Below are 20,982 nucleotides of genomic sequence, written 5' to 3' on the forward strand. Positions count from 1 at the left end.
TCAGAAGTGGACTTCAATACTGAGCCGCTTCACTAAAACTGCCTACAAGAATGCCAGTCAGTGGGAATTTTGTGTGTAAGATGTCCCTCTAACAGCAGCAGAACTGAGATCACAAAGCTATTGACAATAAACTGAAAACTTAAAAAAAATACTCTACTCCCCAAATAACTAGGCTTCTATGTCACTGATGCAGCTACTGTTTTTTTGGAAATGCAGTTCTACTTCCTCTAAGCCAAGAAATACTCTTTCAATACGACGGTATTCTTCTCCTTGCATGGAGGAGCCTTTATAACTCGTTCATTTAGCTCCCGATCCCCTTCCAAACTGGAATTTCCTTGCCTTGCACTGTCCTTGGTGGTTTTTATAAATTCTAAAAAGTACCTTGTCAACATCAGGTTATATTACCTTTTTAATGTAACTTCTGCAAATTCATGCATCATTAAATTAATGCTGAGAGACCAGGTTGGTTGTTTTTTTTTTTAGTAAAAATGTGGTTTTACAAGAAGACTAAAAAACAGATTTCATATACTTCAGATTTCAATATACTACTGCTCTGAGATTCCCCGGCCTAGGCAGGATACGCCGGACCAAGAATCACAGTCTGTATGACAACAAGGCTGCCGTGCTTTGGGGGCAAGAGCTAGCAGTGCACTGTGCAGCGTGCTTGGAGATAATCTAGATACCTCAGACACGACACTGCTTTATGTAATACAGACATACCCTAATTTCCCCTTTCAATAATCTAGGCACTTGAGTTCTTCAGTCGCCCTGAAGGAGGAGTAAAGCTTTTGTGGCAGTGAATCTCAATGTAGCAAATGATCCACGGGACTACAAAACTGTAACTGGGAAGGGTCAACTTCTAGGAAAGTGCAGGAAATATTCACTCCTGTAATTCTTTTGAGGGCCTAGTTTTACCCTCTTTGCAGAAATAAACCTGTTGATTCACAGAACGAAGTAGAATGGGAGGCTGACCCAGCTGTAACTGTCTCCCACGCTGTTACGGTGTTCTTTCAGTACACACACTGCGCTCTGCTGGAAGGTTGTTTTGCGCATGCGTGATATGACATCCGCCAGTACCTCTCAATCAACATGCAGCACCATTCACTCTTTCTTACATATTTATGCCAACAAACTGGTCTTATGAGTTGGTGATAAGATCATGCATTGATAATCCTTCTTCGCCTACGTCATCTTCTTGCCTTTTGTCTAAATAGACTCCATTTCTCACCTGCTGAAGCAGCAGGTGGCGTACGGGCAATTAGCAAAACGTTCCCTGGGCAATGCTCGTGAGACCACTCTTTTTAATTTTATTTTATTTTTAATTTCCATGAACAAGTCGGTTTCACTTCAGGGCATATTGCTTTGGAGTAAATGACCAAACTCCTAATATTTTTAACAAACACAAGCTGATTCCCAGTGGTGCTGCCAGGTTAAAGACCTGTTTCTTTCCTAAATAGTACAATATCCACTCAAGCCCTGGCAGTGGCAATGTGGGTGAGGTGCTGCCCGTGCGGGTAGCCATACTGCTGCTGCGCACGCCTCAAGCTTTGCTCTGTCTCTTGAGGCCACGAGAACATTTTCCAGCTGGGTGGCATGAGGAGAGAACAGGTTAAAGATGTTCTACAACAGGACAGGAGATGTGAGAATGGAAACTGTGGTGTTTTAGTTATTCACAATTTTGGAAACAGTACAAAACTATGACCAGAGGGTGGCTTCTGCCGCCTATTTCATTCTGTTATTTAACAACTAATGTTTTGAAACACTTGTACTTCTTCTCTGTAGATTCTGGTAAACTTTAGCCACTTTATAATTTTAACTATTTTTAAGTGTAGAAAATAATGCAAAAAATAACTTTTTATTTTTGACTGCCTAGCTTCAGGAACACACTGAATAAATTCAGCCACTCTGACTCTGCACAGGCTCAGGAAGTGAAGGCTTGCCTTGTCTCAGGGCCACCTGACCTGTGCAAACCAAACCGAGTGTCTCAGTTCAGTTGCTGTTGGGTAGGGAATTGTGGCATCAGTGGACCTGATGCCATGGCAGAGAAGACAAGAAGTTTCTGGACAGGGTGAGAAAACAATCTCATCAGTAAAGCTTGCTCTTCCCGATCGAAGTAGAAGTTCACAAGTGGCATAATCACTATGTGACCATTACCTTTGGTCATAAACCATGGATTTCCTTTTTCAGGGCTTAAAAATTATTCAGGTTAGGCTTGCTACATTGACTTTATATTGCAAGATATCTGAAAGTCTCTGAAAGCAATTAACCAACCAGTTTGCTGACAAGCGCTGAGAATAGGTACAAGGACTACTGCTCATACTAAATTAAGCACTAATGTAACAAGTTAATCAAGTAAATTCCATTTCAACAACATCATAAGGAAAAAGGGTTACATTAGGCCTGAATAAACTCTGCTTTTTGAAGAGATGAGAGTGATCTTATAAAAAAGTATTCTTGAATTTACAGTGCAAAATGATACATGAGTAAAAGGTTCTGTTTAGTGAGCGTATGTACGTATGCAAGTATGCCTGCCTAAAACTTGTAATTTCAGAACTGATGCTGATAATCTTAAAATGCTATTTTTACTAATATCTTGAAGTAGTATGAAACTTCACACTTCCATCTTCATATGAATGCAAAAAATGTTCAGTGCTACCTCTAGTCCAGCTGTTTCTGGCAGCAATTTTAAAAACTTTCCTGCTTCTGAATTGCATCAAAAGTAATTTCTTCTTCTAGAAATGTTTGTCACAGTGCAAAGGATGTGGGCCATCTTGTGAATATGTGTATTTGCGCATGCCCAGTCCCTCACCTGCTCATTCTTGTAAGACATCCTTGTCCTTCCTTGATGAAACTCACACTTCCAACGATATATCTAGTTGTGTTCAGCAGCAGTCACTTGGAGTTCTCATGAAGACAGCAAACCCAGAAAATTTGTACTAAGCTATTTCTGGAAGATGAAAAAAAAACTTAGTGATTTCCAGAAAAGTCATAAAATTTTAAGTACCTTTTGTATGTGTTGTAGATTGGATTGGTGGCACCATCTATTAAAATTGCCCAGAAGTTCCATTACAAATCATTTTTCTCTTGCTTATAACTTTGCCAAACTTTAACTATTTGGCCTGAATTTTTGTATACTGGGTATCTGCCTCAGGCTGAATCTTTCTGGAAAAATTCAGTCAAAATGACTATTTCCAAGAACAAAATTAGGGGAAAACGCATCATTCTGTCCATATCAAAAAATTCTGATGACCTCTTTTGTGTGAAATTTTAATGATTTGAAACAGAAACATAAAATTTGGCAGGTGTCCAGGTGACTGAGGTGTCCAGCCCGTGCTCTTTGTTGTTGACGTGGAACTGCATCTTGAATAAATTAAGAATCTTTCAAGAGAAAACACAATTAAAAAACCAAAACAAAAAAAAAAAAAACAAAACCAAACAGTTTGCAAATGCTGAGCAGAGGAAAGCTAGACTTCTGGCGTCACAGCTCTGAAGGACTCCTATGTGTAGTGATCAAGGTATCAGCTTGTACTGAGCTGGGCTTTTTTTTGCAGTAGACCAAGACAGGGACTGGTACCAAAAGTGCCCGCAGCGAGACCTCAATATCACCATTCCCAGTCTCCTTGCTCAAGCAGAGCAAAGCACAAAGCTTTCTGTTTTCACTGCGAAGGCGGCCAGAGGTGATAGCAGGAGTAGTGTGTTAAGACAAGGAGCTTGGTGGGCAATACTGAGACTTGAAGCATCTGTCTATAAGGAGGGAAATGGAGATCACAGGAATTGGGATATAGGAAAATAGGTCTGTGGGGAACCTGGGCTGGTACTGAGTCCCTGGAAAGTCTAATTTTTTGAACTGGGGGTTGAATGCCAAAGGACCATGAAGAGAACTTGAAGGCAGGAGTCCTGTGGAAATAGTACTGTGCAGTCCTGTAACTAAATATTGTCAAAATGCACATACTCAGCAGTGCTGCATTATGAATACAATCTTGACAACTTACTAATGTGTGAATGCTTATTACTGGAACCGTTTTTATATTTTTAATGCTGTATTTTAGTGTGCAGTGTAAATGAATGCTGTGGTTTCCAGGTGTTAGGCTCTCATGACCTTCTAGATTTGGAAATCCGAACTTTGTAACTCACTGGAAAACTGGTAGGGTTTCCTTCTGATTTATATAAAGCAGCCCTGTGTGCAGCAGGTTAGAACTCAACTGAGGCACTAAGTCAGGGCTAGTGCAGTTCAGCAGCTGGAATTGGTTCCTTCACAGCCTGTGCTGTACTGAGCAGAAAAGGGTCTAAACCGACTTTTACTTCAACAACTGAAGACACTTAGGTTAGAATGAATCTTGGAGGTCATCTGGTCCAAGCCCCTGCTCAAAGCATGTGTTAGTAGAAACTCAAGAAACCAAATTAGACCCTTATGCAGAAAACAAACCAAAACATTTTTAGGCATTTTAACTAAATACTGTTTTTCTTAATTGCTCCCTTTGCAAGAAAACACATTTTTGAGGTCAGTAGATCTGTTTATATCTTGTGTCATATGAGAACAAACAATGAGGGAGGAATTAGTAAAATTCTTAACACAAGAAATACAAAGTGTGAGATTCTTGAAAACAGCTGTTCTGCTATTAACATTCCTCAGACACTGAACAATTTTCAAAGTGGCTTTAAACCTTGCCAAGTTAATTGCCATTGTAGCCGGGTTGGTTATGGCAAAGCCTATTGGAAATGGGGTCTTATTATTGTTCACATGGGTCAAATGAGGGCAAGCCTTAGCTGATCTCTGAACTGTGAGGTTAAATGTTTGACCTGATCAGATTGTCAGGAAGGCAAAGAGGGCAACAGAGACAGAAAGAGCTGCTTGTTTCAGCAGCAGTAGTTCAACTATTGTCTTCCACACAGTCGCACAAATATAAACTATATAAAGAAGGGGAGAACACGGTTCTAAGGTGTCATAAAATAACATCTGAGGAAAAGCTGTTTAACAGACATAAGCCCTGTCTCTGAGAAGCTGATCATATCAGTCGTATGCTCTATATATGGAGATGCCTTTGCGCGACTTAAAAATCTTTCACTAATATTTGCTTCTGGTTTGTGTTTAACGAGAATGTTTGCAGCGGAATGTAAAGCATCACACAGTGTAATATAAATTTCATAGCATATGAGCTTTCAAAAACATTTAACTGTTAACGATGCTTAGTAAACAAATTTCTGGTGTGACCGACCCGCGGGTCTACTTAGCAAAAATAATGGGATAGCTTAAAACCGTGCTACCTTTATGCTAACCGTACTTTTTGAAAAAATGCAGATACAGTATGCTTGAAAGCAGAAATAAACATGAAAGTTTATGCTTGGAATTTCCCCATCTACTTTCGTACTGGTCAGATAAAAATAAAGTTGTGTGGCCCATGGTTTTAACTGTGGCTGATTTTTGGACAATAACAGATCTGTATGTATCCTGTTCTGCTGCAAAGATGCTGCAGTTTATAAAGCAGGAATCTGGGGCTGTTTTAACAGTGGGTATTTTGAACAGTGGATGTTGGACTGCTATGATGGGATTAATCTCATCTAATTTGAACTATCCAAGATGTATCCATTGAGTCTAGGATAATGCTTTTAGCACTCTCTACAGTCGGGCATGAGACGTACGCAGCTCTAAAGAGCAGGTCCCTCTGAGGCATTCTGGTGGTCCTCACTGAGTTCAAATGAGTAGCTGAGACTATGGTCCTTATTTTTTGACTTTTAAAGCCACATTAAATAAAACTAACTCTGAATCTGTAAGAATATATATTTTTTTATCTTTGGATATGCAGAGACTTACACAACAGTGTCCCAAACTTGAAAATCTGGTTTGCTTTTACAAAATAATGTAATCTTGCATATAAATATAGTCTGCTAAAAAGATCCTGGGGTACATAGCCTGGATCCAAAACCTGGTCCATAAAAGCAATTGGCCTTGGTCAAAGTATTGTCTGTAGAAAGGAGTTGAAGAATGTACATGATTGGAAGGATTAATAAAAGGTTGAGTAAAGGTAGAAAATCTATACAGATGAAACCTTTCAGGGTGGAAAAATTTAATGACCTCCCTGTTGGCCATGAAATGTCATTTGTTCCACAGTACTGTTAAATTCCTATTAAAATTATTTATACATTGTTGATTGCCCACTCCATACAAGGACTTCAGGGTTTAGTTTGAAATTTTTGCTTGTATTCTAAAACTATCATCATAAACTGTCTTTTTACGGATTTTTAACAGTGTTTCATCCTTTCACAGATACTTCTATGACAGAAATAGACTCCCTGTGTTAACTGATATTCATAATTAGTAGTTTCATTGCATAGGAGACAACAATAAAATAAAACAGAAGAGCAAAATATTTTGTTACTCTGGGCTACATTACAGAATACTGTTTTGCAGTTGTATCTTGAGTAATTTTATTCTCAAACTATCTATCCAGTACAGACACCTGAAAAGTAGGATTAAATTACACGCTGAGAATGACAAATGTTCAGATTCTTGGTTCTTTGGGATTTGTTTAAGGCATATTTAACATTTTAATTTATTTCAATTTTGTATTGGTCCATACCATAGCAGTAGTTTTCATTAATTGCCTCCATACCCAGGTAAGGTCTTAGTTAACCATTGCTAGAAAAAAGTGCAAATGCTTAATTATAATCAAATCAGAGCAATCAGAGCTGCGAATATAAGTTTATTTGTGAAAGCCAAGCAGTGATATAGGCAGTATCATAAACTGACAGCCCCTCAGGTAAAAAGGTGTAAGCACTTTGTTCAACAAACTCTTTTCTAATAATGCGCTCTTCTGTCTTGTTAAAAACACCACATTACTGACAGTCTAAGACCAATAGGCATTTTGTTCTGCTGGCAGCTGCCGGAGAGCTTTTTAAAAACAGCCTCATCTTATCCATGCCTTAGGGCAAGGACCCTCAAAACAACCATTTGTTTTCAAGGAAATTTCTACTGATCATAGGACTCCAGGACTGTGCTATTGATCCCTCATCCTCTTTCTGGTTTTCTTTTTCTGTTTAGCAGTCTGAACTCATGTGCAAAACTGTCGTTTTTGGAGCTTGCATCAGTCTAAATAATTTCAACCAATAATCAAACATACAAACAAAAATAATATTGTTCCATCAACAGGAAAATAGTTACTATTACTAAGGAAAATATTATCCACCCTGATTAACTTCAGGATGAGCCTTAGATGGCTTCAGTTTGACCCACTTTCTCTTTTATTGGATTCATTGCTCAGACGTGAACATTTTGTGAATTTCAGATTGTTTTTAACTGTCATTAAAAAACATAGAGTAACACAGCATTGTTTTTTATTCATTTTCTTGATCTGTAAGTAAAAGCCAAGGGCACATTTTTAGATTAGAAGTATTCATTCAAGCATTATGAAGCAAGGGACGGCGGGTATCTGCTGCCAGTTATTAATGTAAATCAGAAGACTGGAAGTGTTTCGTATTTTTCCCTAGGATTGATCAAGATATAGAAATTCACTTAATTTCTAGGGTAAAATTTATTCTTTTTTTCCAACTAAGTGCTTTTAATCAGATCTAGTTGGGATTCATTTTCATGCCCTGGAGCATTTTCAAGTGTTTTGAAATGTTCCTAGTTCCATACTCAGGTAAAAATGAAAGAGGGGGAAAAAAAAAAAAGGGATGTTTCACCCATCCATAAACCAACCCAAGCCACTGAAGGAATCCCCTAACAGGACAAAACCCACTGATCCAAAGGATTATCTGGGACTGGGCAGCCTGGGCAGGCCCTGCGTGCTATGGGTCCTGCCTCTCCACACTCCAGCCTGGGGAGCGGACTGGAGTGCACCACAGCTCCTTTTGAGCCAGTACGTGCAGGTCTTTCCCAGGGCACATGCCTGAAGTGCTGCTAAGGGTTGGAAGGCATCCCTAGCTCTGCTTCTCCAGCTGGGTTTGCCCAGGAGACGCCTTCCTCGGTGTGACCAGATGAAGCAGTTCCATTTGGTAGGACTGATTAAATCTCTTGGAGGCAGGGGCTTGACCCTTAGGTGCCCAGCCAGCAAAATCATCTCTTTGGATTTGTAGAAGTAGTGACATTTTCCAGGGTGGGAATTAACAACAACTCTTGCAAATCTCAAACAGGCTGCTGCCAAGAGTACTGGATGGAAGTTCATTTTGTATATTCCTTTGCTGGTCTTGGTTCGCCCGGCTGCTTGTCATCTGCGCATCTATTCAGCATCTTAGCTTGCCTGGAAAACGATGGAGCATGTGGTGCTGAGTGGAGCGGCAGTGCACCGCTCTCCACGGGAAGTAGGTTCCTCGGGCAGGATGTGTTTGTGTCCACCACGTGACATGCTGGCCTAAAGTTAAGACTCCCAGTACCACTGCAGACTGACAGCCTGAATGACCATTTTCTTCCTGAAAAAAGAAGTGCATTTTCACAACTAACTCCCTCTACATTTGTGCAAGCAGCCAGCCTGATTCTGAAGGACAGGCTGCATCCTCAGACTTGTGTGAATTACAGTTTCCTGCATCTCTGGGAAATCCAAATATCACTATGCAATTTCTGTACTGATGCATTAGTCCAGAACAAATAGTCACAAATGCTCTGCTTACACAAATGAACTCCTTGCTACACATGGTTCTTTATATATGAAGGCCTAGTCATGAAAGTATCATCCTGGATACTACCTAAGCATGAAACAAAAGAAGAAAACATATACCTCAAAGAGTTTTGAATCTGTGACTCATAAAACTACAAAACTGTTGAAAGGGGAGTGGAATGTGAACTATAGATCAACAGCAAAAGCAAGGGGCGAAGCACACAAGTAGCCAAGCGTTGCCAAACTTTCCTCTGAGTATGGTTACCCAGAAGAGCCCTAGAAGAAGCCTGGAGGTAAATCATGTGAGACACTTGCAAGTGCAAGGGGGAACCTTGAGAAAAATCACACATGTGCTTCTTTGGCAACATAGCAGCATTCAATCATGAGCAGAGTTAACAACCAGGACTGAATGAGGAGTCCTGCAGTTTAATGTGATGTAGAAGGGAGGAACTGCAGAGGGATCCAAGGAGATGGGTGATACAGGTAACATAGACGGTAGCAGGGAAACCACTGTATTTTCAGGTCCCGAGAGAAAGATGACAAACTTACCAGGCTGAAAGAGTCTGGGTGAAAGTTGCAGGTGTGCGGATGTAGGAGGCATTATCTTGGTGTTATCTTAGCACATGGAAAGAAACTTAGACATGGTCTGGATGTGAGAGCTCAGCATCAACTTAAAAGATTGAGGTTTTGCATTGCATGTGAACCTGTGATAATTTGTTCGGCGAGTAATTTCTGTCCAGATATTTGTTAGGTTTTGTTTACTGTTTCTGCGAGGGCAGCCATTATCCATTGGAGGATGATATTTGTGGCACACTTCAAAGCAGAAACGCTGTGTCGGGAAATGATGTAGAAGAACACTAGGGCCCATGTGCATGGCAGAATGTTTTCAAGCCTTGACAAGACACTCGTCTTTGGAAATAGACAGTAATAAGTAAAAGGTGTGGATGATATTTTTGGTCACATACTCAATCATGGCTAAAGTCTTGGAAAATTCAGTATTTTTAAAGCCTGGTCACAACAGGTCTGTATCACCTGTATCAACTTCTGTAGACCTGCTCAAAGTTGGTCATAAATTCACTAACAAAATTTTCTGGAATCATATTATCTCTGCTGCCAGAACAGATGTAAAGTAGTGCCTAAATTTCCCTAGCTGGAAAGCCAGTTGGCTTTCTCAGCTGGAGAGAAAGTAAAAGCTAACTTGCAGGCAGATCTGATGATTAAGAGATTTGGGCTCAAGTGTAAGTTCAAAGTTTAGGCTAGGATGACAGCACAGATGTAACCAGAGCTACCAGCTGACCTCAGAACTCTGTTTGTTAACTTGCCACATGCTGGGTTTTTCCTTTGCTTAGTCCACGCTACAGTTCAGTCTACTGCTGCATTACCATGTTCGCAGAATCAGTGGGGCTTAGTGAAATAAAGTTGGAATAACACAGCAAGGAGCTGTGTTATCTTTGGATGTTGCCTGTTACTAATTTGTCATTTGTCTGTTTGATGATAATCAAAAATGTGTGAATGCAAAATGCAAAATGCACTCCGAGGCTGGGGAACGCCCTGTAATGCCTGTGAGATGCACAGGACTTCAAAGCAATAGGATGCTGCATGGCAGAGATACTTCTATGGTATTCTCACTCTTTTAAAGTACCAGGGATATTAACTGGTCTGCAAATGGTTAATAATGTACCCAGAGTGAAAGTGGGTTTTAATTCTGTTTCTCAGCTTCTGGGCTATGACTACTACATGACATTGACTCTTAGTCCTACTTTGAATTTTGAACAGGAGTCTGGTTTCTCTGGGAGAATTTGCCTGTCTTCATAAAGAAGCAAGAAAATAGTATCCTTTGGAGTCAATCCAGTTCCTCCAGAAACTTCCTTCTCATACCCCTCCCAGAGAAAAGGTTACTTTTTCTGGAGGAAGAAAGAGATAGTGATGTAGTTATAGGCCATGTTCAAGAAAGCTTTGACATATGCAGAGGTTGACTCAGTCCAGTTTTAAGTCATAAACAAAATGCGAACTTTTTAATCGTATGTACAGTCCCTTTTATTGAAATATTAGAACTTCAAAGTGAAGTCCCTGGGAAAAAGACCCCACAGCTTAAGGTTTACATTTCAGGTGAATAAGCTTTTAAGCATGACAGTCACCTTCAATGATATATTGCTTACAGTGGCATATTACAGTTTTCATTAAATATTGACCCAAATTTATCCATGTTTGATAAAGAGGCAGACAAAACAACATTAACATTAGGGAGACTATTTTGATCCATAATTTCCCAGTGCAAATTCTAGAGGGACAAACTGGTGTAGTGATGTAACCCCACTTTTCCTGCTGCTTGAAAGAGGGAAGAACTGGTGACAAATGTAGTCAGAGAGGGCAGCTCAGGCAGCAGCAACTATGACGTGACTGAGTCCAGGATCTGGATGAAGCCTGGGAAGGGAAGCAGCAGACTAGGAGAGCAGAATTTGGCTTATTCAGGGAATTGCTAGGCAAAATGGTTCCATGAGGGGAAAAGGTGCCCAAGAGAACTGGCTGGTTTTTAAAGAAAACTCTTTCAGAGCTCAGGAACAACCTACCCTGTTGCGCAGGAAGATGGGGAATTTCAGCAGAAGACCTGCTTAGCTAAGCAAGGGCTCCTTAGCTCCTTAGTGAAAGGGATCTAAATGCAGCGTACAACTACATGAAGGGGAGTTAGGAAAAATGTCAAACTTTTCTCAATAGTGGTAGCCAGCATAAAAAAGAGGAAGTTGGCACAAACTGCAGCCTGAGAGGCTCAGACTGACTAGAAGGAGAAACTTTTTAGCCAAGCTAGTAGCGCAGTACAGGTACCCAGAGGAGAGGAGGCAATCTCCATCCCTGGAGATTTTCAAGATTTGACTAAACAAAGCCACAGCCAACCTGAGCTAGGGCTGCTGTGACAAGGAGGTTGGAATGGTCAGCATTTCTATGATTTAGAAATATCCTTGAACAAGTAAAGAACCTGTTTCTCCACCTATCTTGGTTGAGCGTTGAACGTAGCTGACCTGGGGACTGAGCTGTTGACGAGGGAATGGGAACATCCCTCTGCCTCCTTGGTTCTGGTTGAGCCTCAGCATGGTGTGCAAGACTTAGAGAGCAGCTACCTGTCGACTTACTGCCCAGGTGGAGGCTGTGCTGAGCATGCAACACAGACCATCAGGCACCATGGGGAACTTAACTGGTGGATATTTATTTTGTGGCATAGTCGCGTGGTGATTTGGGGCTCTGTTTTGTCAAAATCCCCATAGAAGCCGGAGTGTTTTGGTATACCTAGGCTAAAGCGCCTGCAAAGGACAGTGGAATGACTGCAGTTCCATGACAGCTAGAAGTCTGACGTCTCTGAATAAAACCCCAACAGTAAAATAAACAACAGCAACAACTATGTATTTACTTATTACTAGAACTTTTAAAGACTAAGTCTTTCGGAAAAGTCTAAAATTAAAAATGTTCTGCATGTCACCTTTTGCAAACTGCCTTGTAATTAGAGCTTCTCTCACCTGACAGCTCAAACTTCTCCATTTCAGTGTCTGTTTTCTGACCATACATTCCTTCATTATTTGCAGTACTTGCTAATTAAGTGCTATCTGCAAACTTGGAAGTCTTTGCTTTCCACATCTCTCTCTACATTATATTTGTGTAAATATTTCAAATCTGGACCTCTAACACTGACTTCTGTCATATTCTACTACTGACATTTTAGTCTGAATACTTTCCATTTATGACTACGGTAGATTTCCTACTAACGCAGCCAAATTTATGTTTAAGCATGCCAGTTTTCTTCCTCTCCAATGACTATCGCAGAGGAGCTTAGTCGCAAAAATCAGCTAGATTTCATGCATTTATTAAAATTAATCAGAATGGGTTCTTGAAGAAATCTATGTGCTCCTTTACCTCTGCTACAGGTATTGATTACTTACAAAAGATTTAAAACTGAATTTGTCTCATCTGAAATGCATTCCCTTTTATAATTTTTCTCATCTAGTTCACTATTCTAAAAATGTTTGTGATGCATCTTCAGGCTTAAGATCATATTTCCTTCTACATCTAGGCACGCATAACTGTATATACCTCTGAGTGTATATTAGTACATACACAAGCACATATTCAGGATTTAATAATATCATTTGAAGGGAATAAAACATTTTTCCTTGGAAGTTCCCTATCCTTTAAATGTATATCTTAAAAATTTTTAAATTATGAAAACAATCCCACTTCCTCTAAAACTCTTTCCAGTGCAGGTGTGCTTGTGTATACGCCAGCTGGTCCATCACCCTTCCTTTCAAACCACTTCAAGAATCTGCACATCCCTAAGGATCTGTGGTCTCCCAGAAAAGGTACGGTTTTACAGATGGAGCTTCTTCATGGCCTTGTTTTGTGTTAAATATCCTTGTCCTTTTTATGCTCCTTCTTCAATGTATGCCTCTAAATATACTCTTCTTGGCTACACTTTAACAGTGTGTATCTATATTTAGATTACTGATGATTTATATTAAATACCAAAGTTAATTTGGTATACCTGGTATACCAAAGTATACCTGGTTTTCACCGTGCAGGGGTCTAAACTTAATCATTTAGAAGTAAAGAGCCATTTGTAATCTGCCACAAACAAAAACGGAAATCACTGCTGTTATGAAGGAAGATAATTATTTTTTATGAAGGATTGCCAAATCCTTCACAGGCTATCCTGAAGAGTGCGTGAAACTTACCACTAAAACAATTTCTGTGGTGTAAGTATATATGCATGCGTTACATATTGATGGAAATACTTTGGAACTTAAAAGACAAAGGTTAACAGGATATTTTTACACAGCATTTTGAAAGAAGTGTTAGAGACAATGTTCATTTAAAGTATTTAACAAGTGCGGTCTATGTTAAACATTAAATATTCTGGCAAGAAAAAGAAACAAATTAAGCAATTATTTTCTGTAAAGTATCTTTTAACAAACCAAACCCATGTTCCTGGAACTGCCTTAGTATATATTAAGAATATACTATACAAAGAAAATAGATTTAATTGTTTGTTTGTTTGTTTGTTTTTAATAATCTAACCATTTACACATAATTCAAAAGCCAGTGCGTTGTAGGTTTCTCGCTAACTCGCTTAAGCCAAATTTCTATTCTTATGAAGAAAAGAGGTTTTTGTTCATGATAGCTTGAGTGTCAAGTATGGCCATTTCATCAGCTAGCTGCCAGGCTGTCTCAAAAGTGAAAAGGTGCTTCTTCAAATAAAGCAGTTATAAGCCCTGGAAGACAGGGGACCTTCACTGTGCACCTCACAGTGTGTGAATTAATTAGAAGCTGTATGAAATATGCTTGCTGCATGAAAATCCTTTAGCAGAGGAATACGGTACAGCAGTACTTCCAACTTCAGATGTTTCCATTGACTACATGGGATATAGTTACTAGATGACGACACTGGGGCTCTGCTTACATGCAATTGATGTTCTCAAGTACAGTTCACATTAATAAATAAATGACCTATGCTAAACTAAAACTTCAAAAAAGAGTCACTTTTTAGACAAATCAGTGAGCTTATCTGACCCAGCACAGCAGTATAGCTGCTGCAGGGCTCCCAGTGAGGAAGGTTAAAAGATGAGGCTGGGCACACAGAAACAGTGTGATGGCCTCTCCAATAACAGCACATAACCGCAAGCTGGCTGAAGCCTCAGCTTGAATCATAACTTACACCTAGATAAGGCTTTTGGCTGTAATCCAAGTCTGCTCTCGGGGGACTATCAGGTCATGCGTGTTTCAGCCACTTCCACTTAATATGAGAGTGTGTCTTCTGCTGCCGAAGTGTTAGCTGCAGAGCTATTCTACGGAAAGGTGTGGGGGGGGTAGCACACCTTACCCTATTGTTCTCCAGTCTGCTTATCTGGTTTATACAGCTGTACGCAGCGGCTTTGGTAGGCAGAATTCCCGTGGCTGCTATCTATCAGTAAGCAACATCACTTGTTGCAATTACGTGAGAACCCACTGCCATGTGGAGTTGTGGGACAGCTGTCCCCCAGGGCTATGCCCTAAGGCTATAGAGAGGTTTCGTCTCTATACAACTCTCATATGATTAATTTAATAATGTATTGCAATCCATTCTTCTTGAACATTCCATTGTGCTCTCTTTTTTCCTATCAAAGAGCTATTCAAAGTAAAGAGTGACCTCATCAATACTGTCTGAAACTTACAGTAAATGGAAATCTTCCAAAACCGTAATAGAAACCGTATTTCAACAGATGTAAAAAAACAAGATGAAGAGGGAGAATTAATTTAGACGAGAATGTTACAATACTTGATACTTGGCTTTGCCTAACCTAATCTTTTTGATAAGTACAGCATGCTCTTTTCATGTGAGAATCTAGATCAAAAAAGAATAAGAAAAAGTCACTAGTGCAGTTTTTGTTGCAATATCCAAGGCTTGGTGAAAAAGAAAAAAGTAATTTTACCCACAGAAGATAAAAAATAAACCAGAAAAAAAAGTTGTTTGGCCTGCAGGAGAGAGGAGCAGGAGTACTGTTCTGATTGAGATTTCCAGAGCTGCACAGGTCTTTAAACAAACACAATTTTTTTTTAATAAAGGTATTCATTAACCTATTCATCCGTGACCTTTAAAATGCCAACCTTTCAAAAAGCATGAAAGGATTGCTAGAACAGGAACAGAGCTGCTATTCAGTCATTTTAGATTGATCACAGCCAACAAGCCAAATAAAATAAAAGATCCTATCAGAACATCTTTGTATGTCAGACAGCATTAAGCTGCAGGTGCTCGATTTCCATACAAATCAGAAAACACTTGTCTTTGCCTTGTTGGTTTATCTGGATTCTTGTTATCCCTGAAACTCTTAGGAAATTGTCCAATCCACAATAATTTTTATTTTCTAGATAAAGAGAGAATGATTGACTTGATTTAAAGGAGAAACACTAGAGGATTACACTCGGATTCAGGATCTGCGCGTTCAGCAAATGTTTAAGGAGCAGCACTTGCTTAAATAGCAAGCCTTTAGTGACTTGGACTCCTACTGAATGCTTTTTTTTTTTACCAGTAGATTAGCATGTCGTATAAAAAAATTTCTAAGGCCAGCTGCATTTTTTTTCAGTGTTCATGTGTTCACATTAATGATCACATTAATGTGATTTCTATCACTTTCGTAGGAATCTCTTATCAGAGTTGTTCATCACTGGTGCAATTTCCTGTCAGGGAATCCTTGCTGTTACCTAATGTAACAGTGCTTATGCCCATTAGGAAGAAAAATCTCAATTAAAAAGTCATCTAAAATATACTAATGATGTGGTGCACACAGTGAAGCCCTTACCTCCAGTGTTTTGGCTAACACCCTGATGTTCCTTACATAATTTTGAAAACCAGAAGCTATAAACAATTGAACTGGAGAAAATAATATACAAGCTTTATAAAGGCATCCTCTAATATACAATCAAAAGTGTATTTGTGATATTTACACGTATTACTATGTTCATATTTCAGTCACATTTTTTCTATCTAGAAGCCACAGACATTCTAGGTAGGTGTGATTTATCCCCCAGAGCGTGAAGGATGGCTAATAAGTATGCAATAGGTTTGTCATATTTCTGGAAAATGTGTGGCACCATAAGAAATGTATGGTCATTTATAGCATTGGAAGAGTAGTATTTTGCTTGGTTTTGTTTTAAATAGCCTTTAAAAATTGAAGAAATCTTGTCAGAATATGTGTGCTTTAGTGTCAACTCATGGTCTGCTTGCTGATGTTTTTACTGCATCTACGAGCCGTAACCTTCTGTGGACATTCACCCTGCTAGACCCCCCTCAAAAAAGATGCAAGTTCTGGTCCCAGTGACCTTTTAATTTTAGAAGAAGGTAAGAAACAGGAGTTCAGATGGGCAAAGAAGGCTGAACAAGAAAGCAAGTTTGGGCAGCGTGATAAATAATTGGATCTGCACAGTTGGCAGCCATCCTGGCAAAGAGGCCTATCAGTGCTTGTGTGTAAACCTGTGTGTCTCTCTCTCTGTTTGCATTATTTGCCAGAATCAATCGTATATATTCTTCTAAACATTAATTTTCTGGATAGCCTGAAAAACACCAATATGCTAAGTAGCAAGATCCTGATTCAATGGAAGTGCAGTTATTGTAAAGCTGCACACGTTCACATAACTGTCCTCAATTTTTTTGTTTTGTTTTGGAAGATGGGGACAATGTCATTGCTTTAGCCTCAGAGCATGAAGCCAAAAATCTTTTTCATGGAACAAATCCAAAATGGTTTAAATATGTGGTACTGTATCTCCCTATTCCATGTTTTTTTGTATTTTTCTCCCCCCACCCCCCAGCTATATATCACAGGATAAGCGCTCTTCTCCTATGTATAGGGCGGCTGGAGGGGAGAGATATGCCAAGCTGGAATTCAGCTTGACAGGTTTCAGTAAATAAACTTACTTTTCCATTTTAGTGTCTGCATTAGTTCGTCATCTGGGGGTGGGGGGGTGCGGGGGGGTGGGGTGCCTTTTTCCTCCCACTCTACATTGCTAAGAAATTGTATAGAAAGTTTCCTTTTCTTCAATCCTCCCATCAATGCTTTCTTTCAACAGCATGACTCACTGTTGCTCTAGATTCCCTGTGCATGCTGTCACAGTTCTGTGAGCAAACTTGCTCTCATGTTAGTCTGACATAATCTTTATTACATTTCTATTGTCACTGACATTAAACAGGATGGGCCAAAGGAGACTACCTCTGTCTTATCTTTTCACCAGCACTTAGACATTGTACCTAGCACACTTTCTACCATACCTCTCCCTTGACACCGTTCCTTTTCTGGGAAAACAATGCAGTAAGTCAAGCACTTCATAGGAATAAGCTTTTTTCAGCTAGCTCCTGTTAGGACTTACATCAATCGCATTTGAGCTCTGATGATCTCAGGACACAGAGGCGATGTATTTGCACTTCTGTTAACTTCTGTGGAAGAAAGCATCTTGTCTAAATAATGGGATTCACAGTTAAACATCTCTCATCTAATAGAGAGGACTGCTTTTACTCACTTCTGTCATCCCTGAGCTCCATTGTCCCTGCTGGTCTGGAGTCCCATGAGATAGTACCTCATGTGCAGAAGCTAGCAATTACTCCAGTGTATTTTACTGTAAGGCGGGGAACCTCACTTATCTTTCAGCTTCATCGGGGCTGCACTGGGATGCAAAAAGCCTTTCACAAAACCACCTCAGCGGTTCTTTACTGTGAACTTCTACAGCATAGTGTTATTCCTGTAATGATCCTGTGTTGGACACAACCACTAGTCCTATGGTGATTGCCACTCTTCAGGCTACAGCAGCTAACAGATAAGTTAGTGAAAAACAGCGAGGTGAGCACATAAAAGAACTATAAAGTCATAAAGAATCTAAAGGATGACTGGATATGAAAGGTGTAGCAAAGCAGTGAAACTACCAGTTTGGGTGAATGGCAGAGAGTGGGATTTACTATTCTTCCACCAAAGTCCGAACTCACACCATCACCACTTCAGCCACCTCTAGAGAGACCTCAGTGCTTTGTGAGGTAGTTTGACATGACCTAGAAGAGGAGCCAAATTGTTGCTAGCCGTATTATCTGTATCACAGAATCACAGAATCACAGACTGGCAGGGGTTGGAAGGGACCTCTGGAGATCATCTTGTCCAACGCCTCTGCTGGAGCAGGCACCCCCAGAGCAGGGGCACAGGGCCGCGTCCAGGCGGGGGGTGAATGTCTCCAGGGAAGGGACCCCACAGCCTCTCTGGGCAGCCTGTGCCCCTGCTCTGGCACCCGCACAGGGAAGGGGTTTGTCCTCATGTTCAGGGGGAGCTTCCCGTGTTCCAGCTTGTGCCCGTGGCCCCTTGGCCTGGCGTTGGGCACTGATGAAAAGAGTCTAGTCCCATTGTCCTGACACCCACCCTTTAGATATTTATAGGCATTGATGAGATCCCCCTCAGCCTTCTCTTCTCCAGGCTGAACAAGCCCAGGTCTCTCAACCTTTCCTCACCAGGGAGATGCTCCAGCCCCTGATCCCCTTGGCAGCTCTGCGCTGGCCTTGCTCCAGCAGTTCCCTGCCCTTCTTGGACTGGGGGGCCCAAAACTGGACACAGCACTCCATCTCAGGCACATAATAAGGGTTTGCTTAGGAGGTGAGTGAACTCCATGGAAAGTGCTCAGAGCCTTCTCCAAAGTCTTATACCATTTTTTCTCTTAATATCTTGCACACAGCTCCATGGGGGGTTGACAGGCTTAGTCACAGTCCTACAGGGGAGTGTCCTCCTACCTTCTTTGGTTAGAGGACACAGCTGCTATGTGAAAAGTAGTGGATAGGACAGATCGATATTCTTCACTGGAAAAGAATGGGAGGGATCACACAATATTTGCCCACAAAAATGAAATAAATCTGCTGTTATGTGGGTACCTGGAAGAAAGATGTCTAAGCTGGTAAATCTTTGTCTTTGGTACAACTTCAGTAGTGCAACCCTATCGAATCTAGGTTGTTACTTGCAGGCCACAGCCTGCTCTGTCTGTCTGTTGACATTACTCTGGCAAAGAGCTCTGACTACACTGCTCTCAGCTTGGTTTTCGTGTGGGATGCTGTTCCCTCCTCACCCCCCCCTCCTCTATCGCTGCATTTAGAAAGAGTCAAGTGTGGCCTAGGGGGACAAATATGTACGTGTGCGTGAGGAACACTGAGTTCTGACCATGGCCAAGTAGGTTCTGATCAAGCATATGTGAGCAATTGCAAGCTAATGGGGCACTATTTTTGTTAGTCTATTTCAGTCTCTTGCAACTCTGACCAATGTCCCACACTGAGAAGCCTGAAAAACAAGCAGAAATATGTTTTCATTGTGACCTTATATGTATTGGCCAACTCAGCAAGGGATGATTCTGTAACCTGTTGTGGTAGACAACAAATTAGTGCAATGTACATTTCAGGAGAGCAGGTCCTGCACCATCCCACTCTGAGAAGGATTGTGCCTTCGATGTAGAGTGTCTTCTGGTGCTCCCTGTTTTGTGACTGGTTGTTTTCCTCCCAATATACATCTTACACATCTTATATACATCATATATTACAAACACCATACATTAGCTTGGATAAGGGCTAGACACTAAAAAAGCATATATATTTTTTTTAATTAATACATGTAACATTCCATTCAGGGGAAAAAAAAGTCCCCAAACCAAAAATAAAAACTGTGCTTCTGGAAAAAGACAAAAGATTTCAAGAGAAGGAGACACTTTTCACTGTCCTATTTATTTGATCAAAAATCTAATTGTCTATTGTAAAAACTTTCGTCTCAGTATTTTTCACTTTTTAACAGAAAACAAAAAAGAAAAGGATTCCATTAGGCAGTCCACGAGGAATTTTGCTGGGTATCCCAAAGATCTGTGTACTTCGTAGTCTATTGTTCTTTCTCTATGCAATTTATCAACAGCAATGAAACAAAAGGTTAAATAAAACATGGAAGGAACTGCATGGCTCTAAAGGCCAAGTCTGGCTTGCGTGTTTTCAGTCTGCATCCTGCTGGGCCATGCCAGCTTTCTAGTTCACAAGGAGGAAAACTGCATTCAAATGTTCAAAACCATCACTCTTAAATAGCAATAAAGATAAACTGGCATAAAGAGTTTGTAAAGATGTGAGACTTAGTTTCACGAAAGTCGTATTTAATTATTTTTGGTGCATTGAAACAGTTCTCCTTCACTACCACAAGAGAGAAATTTCTGTCATATGTTATGCAAAGTAATCCCATGACCAGGATTCAGCTGCTGCCTGCCTGCTGTGGCCCAGGCCATTCTCATTACTGTTCCTGCTGCAGACCAGTACTATTTCTGATGCAGTTTCTTCTTAGAATCCTCTGCCAGTGTGGAAGAGGTTATAAGCAATTTTAGCATTCATTTAATTTATGGGAAGGAATTCTAAAGCAAGAGGAAATTTGCTTGGTACTTTATATGGTTTGAAGCTGGGATGGAGAGGGCCAGAACAACCCCCCCCCACACACACACACTTTTTTAATACCGAAATGACGGCATGGTTGCTGTTACCCGGGAGCACGCTGCACACAGCACAGTGGTCTCCTTTACAGTAAGACACTAGCCTTTAATTACAAATGGAACAGACTGGAAAAGTTCTGACAAAACATTTTTTCTGGTAGGAATTTGCCAGTTCAGACAGATTGAAATGTTTTGCTGAGACACTGGCATTTTCCCCTTGTTCCCTCAGAAGCCAGCAGCCAGGGAGCTGCTCTGGGGCCGGGGGCCGGCAGCTGAAAGGTGCAGCTCCGGAGCAGGTCCATCAGGAGCAGCCTTCCAGGGCAATCCCCCTTTCTGCTCTGGCTCAAGAGATCGTAGTGCTCACAGGACCAATGCTTTGGGGAAGCCTAGGGGATGACCTGCT

The 20,982-nt window shown here is 40.6% G+C and overlaps 1 long non-coding RNA gene across 2 annotated transcripts in view; it reads left to right on the plus strand.

Annotated features, from left to right (window-relative positions):
- LOC135314929 (uncharacterized) overlaps positions 1 to 20,982 on the plus strand; it is a 129,319-nt gene that overhangs the window by 106,762 nt on the left and 1,575 nt on the right. For both annotated transcript variants that reach the window (XR_010374349.1, XR_010374350.1), the window contains one exon: positions 12,837 to 12,937. This is a non-coding gene — a long non-coding RNA (uncharacterized LOC135314929). The remainder of the gene's footprint in view (positions 1 to 12,836; positions 12,938 to 20,982) is intronic.

Source organism: Phalacrocorax carbo, chromosome 9 (assembly GCF_963921805.1).
Source record: "Phalacrocorax carbo chromosome 9, bPhaCar2.1, whole genome shotgun sequence".
NCBI lineage: Eukaryota > Metazoa > Chordata > Aves > Suliformes > Phalacrocoracidae > Phalacrocorax > Phalacrocorax carbo.